Here is a 9,961-nt window from a genome sequence, read left to right as displayed (position 1 = left end):
CCCCCCCCCTTTTTAACCACTCTGGAGTGTTTGAAGCAAGACTATTTACCTCAGTTAAGCTTTGGATTTGCAAATTTAAAGCTTTCACAGTTCCAGGTGTACCCAAAAAGATAAGGGAGCTAGGAGGTGCACCGCTGTATTTAAATAAATAAATAAAGCTGAGATTAATTCAAAGCTACTTCTCAACACTCCATTACCTACTGGTATTATTCTACTGGCCTCGCCTAAGCTGACACAGGATAGCACAAACCCCTTAAAACAACAAGAGTAATGGCCACTCTTCAGCTCTATGTTTTCCTCTTCATTTTCTTCTTTTTTTCTCTCCATGTCTCTGATACTTGTTGGCAGAAATGAGAGCAGTGATTTTGCAGCCTCCTGGGCAGGGGGACCTGTTAATGAACACCGCAGCAGAGGGAGGCAAGCTGGGGAGGTGTAACAAGCCTTTGAACATGTCAGAGACACGGAGAGCTTGGGACCAGGGAGGGAATGACTGGGCAGAAGAGAGTGGTGTGTGCCCCTGCACTGGCTCCTGCAACCAGGCTCTTCCCCTGCTGATGCCAAAAGCTGTTGCACGACATGGGATGTGTTGATCCCCTTTGGAGGCTGTTAGTGAGATTCCTGTCAAGTGATGCAAAACCTGACTTCATAAACAGATACCTACATGTAGTTGGCTGGACACAGAGGCAGGAAAAGAACCAACCCAGGCTTTAAAAATATAATGAGACTGAAGAAACAGGCTGGGAGTGGAAGGATCTGTGCTGTGCATGACTCATTGGAAAGAGGCGAGTCAGGGCTTTGTGGAAGGAGCTTTGGGAGAGGGAGGCCAGGGCCAAGATGAGATTAATCAACTAGCAAGAGCTGCCCAGACATGGCTATTCTTGGCTATTCTATTAGGAGGTATATTACTGCTTATGGTTCCTCAAAACTAGCTTTGAGGCAATTAAGCAGGCTGTAATGAAGGGTCCCCTCCTTACTCAGCAGCTGTGCTTCATTCAGCACATCTGGCACAGGGATGGATTTATGTGAGGAAGGATGCTCTGGGTCCAGAGAAGTAAGCAATTCTCATGGGAGCTGTGCTGGACCCCACTCAGTAAAACTGCTTCCCCTGAGCTCTGTACCCTCTTTCTTCCAGCCTTTTCCCTGGTAGCAGCTTTGTTTATGCCAGATGAACAGGCTCGAGGCTGGACTTGGAAGTCCTGTCCATGAGAGGTGGGGAGCTGGCACACAGCATCGTGCCGCTGGCATCACGCATCATTGGCAAGGACACCTGGCTGGTGCACCCACAAGCCTACACTTGGGTGGGCACAGCAAATACATCTAATTCTTGGGTAAAAGAAAAGATAAAGCCAGGCCCACACTACATTTCTGTAGCTGCAACAAATGAAATCTGTGCTTTGGAGCTGAAATAAGCTGTCAATGTTTGTCTGTCTCTGGGAGTTAAAGCTTTATGGAAATGGTACCAGGATTTTAGTCCAGGTCAGGAAAAAACAACCATTCTGAATGGATGTTCTGAAATCCTGAAAGTTATTAGTTTTCCTGTCTTTATTTTTGAAAGTCATTCTCTGCATTTTATTTTGCCAGCTTTCTCTTGCTCAAAAGTTCAATACCACCCACAGCATTGGGTACTGCTGAGCTCTGGCTCTCAGTCAAATCCTCCTGCCTTCAGGGAGATGGGAACTAATCAATGAGGAATATTAAGCAATATGAAAGCTGCAATGATTTAACATTTCCCACAAAGGTCAGAGTCCCCTGGCAGCTCCACGATAACACTGAGCTGAAGGTGGCACAGGGAGATGACACATCTCAGAGATAAGCTTTCATTCCTCTGTTTTCTGCAGGAGTTGTTTACTTATGTGATGGAAAAGATCCCACTGCTGAGCAGGCTCAGGCTGGCTGGGCTTGTGCTAGGCTGAGTTTAGACTTCCTAGGTGCTCATGGACACCTGGGCTGTCTCAGCCCTGCGTTTGCCCTGGCAGTCTCCAAAGTTTTGCTGGGAATGGGGTGATGCGCTCAGGTTGCCCCAGGGATGCTCAGCAGAGCTTGCACTGAGATTATGGGACCCCTCAATTATAACTCATTTACCCAACAGCTGCTACCTCCAGCTGCCTAAGGCTGGGGGTTTCACTGCATCCCTCATTGTAGTTTTCAACCCAGATTCAGCCCTGAGTTCAGGTTTGATTTGGCATCTTACCTCCCTTTCCAAGGACGAGTGGTGCTGGGATCCAGGGAAGGCTTCTGTCGTGATTCACTGTTCAAGGGAGTTGCAGGATGCAGTCCAGTCCATGGGAGCAGATGCACCTATTGATTGTAGAAAAGTAATAGGAAAATAAAACCTGAAGTGTACCCACATCTCTGTTGGTTTTCTCTGTACTGATCCTTCTTCTGTTTCTGTGGCAGCAATGAGAATTTTAAATAATCCCCAGGTGGAGATTAAGTTTCTGGTTTGTCATTTATTTTTCTAAGCAATTTGAACAAGTCACTTCCCACTGGGTCCGGGACTTCTGTATGAGAAGGATGATGACACTTAACTTTCATTTCTACAGCTATTAATATGAAGTGGCTGATAATGCTTTAGCACCAGTGTCAGCTGAGGCACTTCCCTAAGTGAGACCAGCAATCAGCTGAGCCTTGTTTCTGTTCTAATAGGAAACCTGCTTAAAATCTAACTCTTATTGAGCATCACTGGCAGGGCTGAAAAGAGGCAGACACAATAGTTCAATCCAGCCAGACTGCTCAAGACTTTTCTGTATTTAAGTCTGAACAAGGGTTGTAAAAACACCACAGCAATTGGCATTAGTGAATGAAAGGGAGGAGCAGAAAGGACCTTGAATGACACCAAGCTGCAGCAAGGCAGAGCCCACTGAATTGAAACCCAAGTTTTGGAGATTGCTATGAGCCATTGCTCCAGTTATTTTTCCTCGAGGGCGTGGTTAACTGATGATAGTTGGTCCCCATCAAGTTTCTTGACAAGCAATTTGTTGTTAGAAAGGATGAAAATCAGCAGGTGTAATTCCATCAAACGCGCCTCCTTTCCCATCCCAAATCCTCTCATCGTCTTCATTTGCTCTTCTTAATAAGATTTTGTGTATTGCTACCACACCTGGTTGCACACCACGGTTATGAATTTAATGTGAAAAGTTAAATGTAAACAGGATTTAAAAAAAAAAATCTTAATAATTATAACACACTTGAAAGCATCCTCCCTTCCCCACTTTGTTTGCAGACTTTTCATCCTGCCTGTCTTGCACATCCAGCTATTACAGTAATTTCTCAGAGGTAGTTTAACTCATTCCAGACATTTCTGCCAAGAAGGAGCACTGATTTCTACAACAAAAGTGACAGGAGAAAATGGGAAGTGTTTGCCTTTATTCAGTGGGAATGGGAGAAGGAGCGAAAGGAGACTTCATTAATCTGTATTCGAAAATGTCAGGTAGAATTTTGTCTACTTATAAATTCTGTGACTTCAGAAAAAGACAAAACTGTGCAAGTAAGTGTTTTTACCAGAACAGAATTTGGCTGTCAGTCTGCACTCCTCAGTAATGTGCTTCTGTGCTGTTGGAATCTGTGACCTTTTATTCCAAGGGCTTTCAGGATCAGCAGAGATGTTTAATTTTCCATCTCAACTGGAGCAATACCAGTTTGGGTGGATGAAAGCATCAGGAGCATCTTTCCTTTGGGATCAAAGTTTAAAGTAGATGTTAGGTCAGCATTTGGGGATATAGGGTTTCCGTGGGGGGCTCAGATCCTCCTTAGTGCAGCTCAACAACAGCTACTGAAATATTGTGCATTGGTGGAAACATCTGTCATCAGACCATCACAGTCTGTGAAGGCAACTCAAGCTGTTTGACCCACTAACCTCCCATGGGAATGGTTGTTTCTCAACACAACTCACTCTCTTCTTCAGTTGCACAGCGAGGAACAACTTGCTGTCAGGAGAGGAGAGATTTGGAAAAATCACGATTAGGTGATGCCCACAATTAGGGGGCATTAAGGAAAAGACAAATCTGTCTTCTTTGGGCTGCACAAGTAAGCAGGGATGATGCTCAGGGGTGCTGCCTAGTTGTATGCAGGGATTTCATTTTCAGTGTAGCAGAAGGGAGGTTCACTGTGTGTGCTCATGCTGGCCACAGCGCCCTGCAGAGCCTGCCCAGCGCTCCTGCGGCACAGCGGGCGCTGGCAGTTTGGGGTTTGGGTAACTGTACCTAAAAACCTTCTATGACAAGCAGAAAGAGCTTCAAACTTGCTTTAAGAATCTGGGTGATTGACGGGAAGTCAAGTTTTGGCTGGCAGGAGGAACAGCTCTGACTGAAGGTGCCTGGTGGCTGGTGCCAGCCCAGCACTGCAGGGAGTAAGCGAGCATCCCCGTGGGGTGCTCCAACAGCAGCTCCCACCCAGCCACCAGCTCCCTCACCTTAGCACACAGCCACTGCCACCGCAACAGAGCCATGGGCTGGCTTGCAGGGAAGCAAGGAGCTGGTTTAGCTGCTGAAAGGCACAGCGTAGCGACATCGCCGCTTCGCTTTCTAATTCATCTGAAATCTCAGCAGGCTGACACCTTTTAATTTGCTGTTTGTTGCTGCTCTCCTACAAGTCCAGCTGATTGCTCTGTCGGTGCCAGCAGATCAATCTCACAGAAACAGACTTATTTTTCTTCTGGTCTTGAGGAGGTTAGTTTTCTAAACATCTGTGCTTACCTGCTGCGCTGAGCAAAATTGCTCTCGCCCATCCACACTGCTCTCGCATGCTGCCAGGCACAACCCAAGCCCAGGGCAGAGCTGGAACAGAGACCTAAGTCTACCCCAGCAGTTGGATTCTTATGTGTGGTGGTACTTTGGGAGGATGGCAAGGGAGGCACGCACAGAAAAAACCCCATAGGGCTGTTTTCAATGTCATAGAATGATTTGGGTTGGAAAGGACCTTAAGATCATGTAGTTCCAAACCCCCTGCCATAGGCAGGAACATTAGACCAGGTTGCTCAAGTTTTATAGTTGTATTAAACTGAATCTGGCTAGCCAAGATGTGGTGGGGAGAGGGAGGCAGGGAGGGCTTGCACAGAGCAGTCATAGAACGGCACATTACAGCCCAGCACTGCACAGATGGGACTATCCCACCTCTCATCTCAGGAGAACTTTTGGCACCTCCACATTTAAAGACCTGCAAAATCACTTCCTGGGAGTATTTGCATATTGTAGTCTGTGAACATCTTGTGAAAGGAACTCATCTGCTGCATGTGAGCTCCACCACTCTCCCTCTCGCTGAGTGCAAACATACATTGCCCTTCCCCTTCCCATTGCTCAGGCTTCATATTAGACTATTGGAGCACCTGTATCACCCTACTCTGGGAGCAGGAGCTGCTCCAGCTGTATCCATTTGTGATGTTTGTTGGCACCTCTGTAGGATACAGGATGAATTTTACATGAAAGTGTCACCTGGCCTTCATGGGAGCATCCTTCACGTAGAAGCAAGTGACCTGCTGCAGCCCAGCCCCTTCCAGAAATGGGCTCAGACACTACCTGGGGTGGAGGGAGGTGCACAGGAAGCAATCCTTCCTTTTCTCAGGGTCCACGCTGACTCCAGCATGTTAATCATGCTTTGCTTCGTAAGAAGGGTTAGGGAAGAAATATCTTAGAAACCCAAGAAGTAATTCTCATAAAGGAAGAGCACTTAATTTAGTACTTTTGTAAAAAACCAAATCACTATTTCCTCAACACCAGAATTTGCTGAAAGAACTCCAAGTTCTGTTTTGTGAGCGCAATGGAACAAAATAATTGTGCAATTAGTAATGCATCTCACAGTTTGTGAAATGAAAGATTTTTTTGCTTTCGACAAGTACAAAATGTAACATTTGGCTTCCCCATGGTGGTCCTTCCCCCTCCTCCCTATTTTAAGTGCACTGCAGTACGTAATTAATAAAGATAATAAATATCCTCCGGAAAGCAGAAGGAGAGAGATGTGAATGGTACGGGCACAGTGTGGAGAGCTGGGGATTGCCAAAGCAGACCAGAAGCTTCCAAACATTAATTATAGCTCTCTGAGGAGGAGCTGTGCCCTCTCCAGCCCTTGTCCAAGGCACCGCTCCCAGGCACTGTGAAAGTGGGGCTGTTTGCCCAGCATCAACCAGCAGATCTATGGCCAAGCTGGGATGAAACCCAGCACAGGGCTTGTGCGTGCAGCCACGAGCCCTGATTACATGAGAGGGCTGCTGTTAATTCACTAACTGGAGCGATGTTTCTGAGCTCCAGCATCCCCATGCTCAGAGCTTCACAAGCCCATGCATGTTAATAAATGTCTCCTTGGTGCTGGCCTGGCCCATGGAAAAGGCTCTGCTGTAGCTTGCCTGGATTGTATTTGGTGAGACAAACAGAACTGTTGCCTGGGCGATAGCATTCTCCTGCCCTGCTAGGTACTGCTGGACACTTTCCCCCTCTGGCAGCACACTGAGCCTGCTGCTCTGATGGGAAGCGCTACCAAACCCTTTTATAAAGTGATCATCCCCCCCCAGCAGAGCATCTCTCCCTCCTGGCTGCTCAGTCACAGTGAGATGGGAGGAGTGGGACAGCTGGGAGCATCGCAGTGTGGAGCAAGTGGACATTTGGGATGTGGGAGCATCATCGGGCAGATCTCTGCCGTGATGGGAGCACACTGCTGCTGCTCAAACCCTGGCAGAGCACCGAGGTTCTGGTGTGGGCTGGAGCAGCAGCATGCAGGACGACATGGCAGGGCAGGAGCTGCGGATAAGTTCCACCAGCCTGGGGAGATGCAAGCCTCCCTGCAGTATCCATGCCAAGGGATTTGCTCCCACCTGTGATGCAGGGGAAGAAAGTCCAAGCACAGGGCCTGTTAGGCTCAGCCCTCAGTTACCCCCAGTGCAGCCTCAGACATGTATCATTGACCTTTAGCTGCAAATCAGCGCTGTGCAAGCAAGTTGACTTAATTATACTAATTAAAATTGCTTTGTATACCTCACCATATCCAGCCCAGCTGTGAGAAGGAGGGATTTAACCGTGGAGCTGCATCTCTGCATTGTGGGTTCCCAGGGCATCTCTGGAGCCATCCCTTGTCCCTCTCCCCTGCACGCTCCGCTGAGCCTGGCAGCTCGGTCGGCTGTTTCCATGGCACACCAGCAGCGTTTCAGAGGCAGGGCAGGGAGGGCAGCCTGGCAGGGACTTTTTGGTGCATGCTAACGAGATGGTGCCTGGCAGAGAGCGGAGCCGGCAGGGGTGGGCATGCGGGAGCTGAGCGCGGCTTATCGCTCCTCTGCAGAAAGGGGATGGTGGCTGCTAAATAAATAAATAAGGCAGACATCAAACACCTCGACTTCCCATGGTCCATGGCCCCTGTGTCTGCCCGCAGCTCCCAGCTGTGTTTCCCCCCAGCAGCTCATCAGCAGAGTGGCTGCTCTGACGCAGGATGCTGCAGGCAGGCAGCAGCAGGCAGTGACTGGGGGTACTGAGATTGCTTCTTGCCCCAAACTAAATTGCCTTGGAAATTAAACGCTGCTGCAGTCACAGAACTGGAGTCCTGTAGGCTGGAGAGGGTCTGTTGGTGTGCTAGAAAGTCAACAGACTATTTTACCCTGATAAGGAAAAGCTTGTGCTGAGAGGAGACCACTCATCTAGGTCTGAAGACAAAGGCAATACAGCGCAGGACATGGTACAACTGGTGCTGAGTGTGCTCTCGTGCCTGCTAACATTGACTGATGAGTAATGGCTGAGTCGCAAAGCCAAAACAAAAACTCTCCCTAAAGTCATTTTTTGGCCCAGGAAGGACCCAAACCACCCATTAACAACCACCAAGCAGGCAGGGATCCTCTTGGCATGGTCCTTCTTGGGTGAGCTGCTGCTGCGAGGCAGCATTTGCTGGGGAGTGCTGGGAATGGGGGTCACAAATGGATGCAAGGGGCTGGGGTTAGATGGGGTTAGTGGACACTAGGTGGCAAAGAGAGAACTAGAGATCTGGTAGAAAACACTATGGGGAGACCCAATGAGCTGCCAGCTGAGTGTGTGCACATCACACTAGAGACTGGCCAGGATACCTCGCATTTGACATAGAAGCACAGCATACCCCAGTGAGATTAGGCCTCCAGCAAGGGAAACATGTAACAGGAAAGACAGGGATAGAAGAAATGGCCACAGGAGTCAAACAGAGGCATTAAACCTCTTCACATGGCGACGAAGCATTGTCTATGGGGGCTGACGAGCTTTCCCTCCCTCTGGAGGGGAAGAGGCAGTGCTGTCCCAGCTACCTATCCAGCACCTACATTAAGCTCTTTTTTCCTCCCAATTTTTCTTCATCATTTTAGCCCACTCAGAGCAGGTTCCTTATATCCTTCCACCTGCTACTTTGCCCATTTTCATCTTGCAGCTCACCTCACCTGGCTTTTGTGCTGGGCAAAAGCCAAGATGCATCACAGCCTCCTCTCTCAGTCTTGTCTTCTAGCAAACTTTTGTTGGCTCCACAGATTGTGTTTCAGGCCTGATGTGAAGCTTCATTGCAATCCAATCAAACCAAGAGTCCCTGGTTGGCTATTCCTTTCCTGGAAAAGACACTTCCAGTGGTGTTACCACTTCAGCAGAGGAGGAACCTTATGAGGCACCTGAGGATGCTTATGCTAATGAGTTCCAGTCCATCATCATGGCTTGTGTTTCACCTGCCTGTACACAAAATCAGTTATTTCTCTTGTAAGATCTCCTTCATTCACCATCTTTTGACATTTTGGAAGGACCAGATAATAAAGAAATGTAATGAAAAGGGAAAGAAAGATTTTAGCCCCAGATAAAGAGATATCAGCATCACTTAGACTCTGGTAAACATTAAAACAACAGAGATGATAGACACTTTCTGACTTTCTTCCAAGAGATTTGTTCTACTTAGTGCACTTTTGAGATGAGCCATAAAGGAATGGCAGCAAAGATCATCATCTCTGTTGTACCTGACCAGGAATACCAGGTGATTGACACCTCAGAAAACCTGCTCAAGGTTTCAGAAGGAGGTAGAAGCACCAAGATATCTTGAGGGGTTCCCATCTGATTACAGGGAATTTGAACACCTGGTTAGTACCTTCCCACTGACCAAGCTCCAGCACTGATCAAATCCGCCTGTTTTCCCCATCCAGAAAAAAAGCCCAAACCCTTTCTTCTCAAAGGCAATGCCAGGAGTAGTTGTCCCTCAAATGGTTATCAGTGGATGGTGAAGAGGTCGAATTTATCCTGATGATAGATTTCTCTTTAGGATGCTTTATCAGAAGATCTACAGAGGAGCAGCCAACCTGGTCCATGGTTTTGCTTGATACCCACCTGCTTGCTGTTCTCCATAACATTTTGCCTTTTGAGATCAGCAACAACAAAAATCATCACAGAGCTGTACTTAGAGGATAAATATTATTCTCTGAGTACCTCTGTGTAATGATGCATCCCCAGTGCTGCCTGGATGCACCTCCATCCCACCTCCCTCTCTGTACCCTGCCCTCCAGAGCAAGCTGGCTTTATCTGTCTCCTAATGATGCTTATTCTCTCCTTGGTTTTTGGAAGGAGGGTGAAAACTGGAGACCTTTTGTCTTTCAGTCTCTTTTAAGTCTTGATGCTCCTATTTCTTTCCTTCCCCTACCTCCTCTCCTACCCCCACATGCCACCATCCTTTGATGAGCCACGCTTATTAAAGACTGAAGGGGATTTTCCACATGTCGCTTTCAAAGGTCCGGGGGCAGGAAACTTTAATTGCCAGATTTTTCACACAGGGTGTTAAAATTTATTAAAGTCAGTTTCTCTGATTTTCCTTTAATGAGATGACAACTGTGCCTATGAGATAACATTAGGTTCTATTGGTGGGAAACTTGCAGAGAGGGTTTAAATAATCAGAGGAAGAAACAGACAAAAGGAAACCCAAACCTGTGCTATATCTCATTTCTTAAGGACTTACTTCGCGGCTCAGAGGTAAGAAACTGGGATCATTCTTCAAACAG

Source organism: Nestor notabilis, unplaced genomic scaffold (genome assembly GCF_000696875.1).
Source record: "Nestor notabilis isolate BGI_N333 unplaced genomic scaffold, ASM69687v1 scaffold4594, whole genome shotgun sequence".
Classification (NCBI taxonomy): Eukaryota; Metazoa; Chordata; class Aves; order Psittaciformes; family Psittacidae; genus Nestor; species Nestor notabilis.
Note: the sequence above shows the minus strand (reverse complement) of the source record.